Genomic DNA, 2,285 nt, shown 5'->3' with positions numbered 1-2,285 from the left:
GGCCTCCATTTTTTACCAAAAATTTTGACAACAGGACAATTTGGTTTGTCAATTTCATATTTTTTTAAATATGATCTTGATAAGGTCAAAATTTTGACCCAACTTCAGTTTTTTGTTGAAATTTGGACGACACTTAAGTTTTTTGTCAAAATTTTGATGACATTTAAGTTTATTATCAAAATTTTGATGTTGTCAAGATATAAACAAAAAAGAGAAAATTAAACACTTCATTTTGTATCTGGTAGATTGTGGGCATGCACAAGAAGGTTTTTACGTGTAGTTCTTAGGCAATGGAAACTATGATCGATGTAGCTTGACTTAAGTAAGAGTTTCAATGCTCACTCTTATGGCCATTTTAGGAGAATGGAAGGGAAACTAAAAGTCATTAAATTTTGATTGATTGTGTTCTAACTTATTCCCCCACCGCAATTTTCCATCCCTTTATTCATTTAGGATTAAGTAGTAGTTTTTGTATTCAAGGGCACAACAAAGATAGAGATCACAAGGGCACAATAGAGACATAGATCACAAGGAAACAATAGAGGTATAAATCACAACTAGGGAACAATAGAGACATAGATCACAACTAGGGTGTAGTACACACATAGAGCACAAGGGCACAAAAAGAGAAATATGTATGATGAAAGGTGGTGTTGTTTTCTTGGTTTGGTAAAATAAGTGGGACTACTTTGTTGGGGGTAAGATTGCATCATTGCCCATCACTTTCCTCTTCCCACATTGTCATTGATGATAAATAATATTCAATCAAATCCACCACCTTCATAGTCTAGAAGAAATCCCTCATATCAAATGGAAGAGGCTTCACTACCTTTGACTCTGTTGGGAATCTAGTTTTTAGAGGCCAAAAATGAAATTGTGGTTATGGATGATGTAGGGAATGTTCTGATTATGTTGATTCACAAGGTATTTATTTCATTATTTTGGTTCAAATTTTGGCTATTTATATAGAAATTTAATTAACATATTTTATAGCTTCCATGGGAGATCTTATTACTAATATTGAATATTTTATATAGACTTCTTATTGTACTAAATTCATTGGTTGATTATGCTAGCAAATTCTATCATATGATATGGTGTCAATTATAAAATATAGTATGTTTATTGAAGTGTATAGCACATATGGGTATATAATTTGGACTTTTTAATTAAGATGAAAGAATAGGGTGCTAAAATTAAAGACAAAAATCACATTACAACTTCAACATGAAACACAAAACTAATCTAGTATAGAAACATGCATGCACTCTTTTCATTTAATAAAATATCAAAAATATTCATCAAAGTTTTACACACAAGATAACTTTTATTACTCTTTTCATTCCATGCTAACCACATATTTTCTTTTCCCTTTGAAAAATATATAAAGCTATAATATAAAATCCTCTACATATAGTTTTTAGTTACATATAATCAGCCAATACATTAAGCTACAATACTGAAAAAAGTTAAATTTATGAAATTTTTATCATTCACATACTAGCCTATTAACTCCAATGAATAAATTATTCATGAAAAGAAAGGGTCTCACAAGCCAGTGTGAGTCAATGCATAAAAATATTTATAATAAGAAAGGATTGATGGGCTAATGAGTTGAAAGTATATAAACATTAATAGCTAGATGTTACAGAATTTGAAGTTTTGACTTTAAAATAATGAAAATTATTTGTAGTTTATGCTATGCATTATCATGTTAAATGGATAAGAATAGGTTTTCTAGATAATAAATTGAAACTTCAGCTATGTAACATTGAACCATCAATACCGTGATGCACCATCAAATTGTGGAGTAAATGATTTTTTCAACAATAGAAAATCTTTCAAGAAGGATCTCAACAATGAGGTTAAAAAAAAGATCTCTAACCTTCCTAAAAGGAACCCTAATCATTCTAAATGTGTGGTTCCTCCATCTCAATAGGGGAACACTACCAATAGTGTCCCTCAATCTTTGGTTTCGTCTCTCGATATTCCCAATCTGGGTAATTCTAAGGTGATTTGCACTCACCAGATGCTCTATAACTTTCTTTTAACAAGAATCCAAAGCCCCTACCCCCTTTAAATTTTGATTTATCCTATCTTTATTCCCTCTCTAGATCTGCTTAATTTAATCTTGGCCTTTAACCCTAGGTCCCCAAATCCAATCTTAGGACACAAAATGCCCAACAGATTGTTCTTGAAAAAACTAAGAAAAATTCTTGCCAAAAGTTTAGGAAACTTTCTTTGGTTCCCCTGATGTTTTCCCCTTTATATCCTATCACCTCATG

The sequence above is a fragment of the Cupressus sempervirens genome, chromosome 1 (assembly GCF_028749045.1).
Source record: "Cupressus sempervirens isolate cs-2001-9-10 chromosome 1, ASM2874904v1, whole genome shotgun sequence".
NCBI classification, from domain to species: domain Eukaryota; kingdom Viridiplantae; phylum Streptophyta; class Pinopsida; order Cupressales; family Cupressaceae; genus Cupressus; species Cupressus sempervirens.
Note: the sequence above shows the minus strand (reverse complement) of the source record.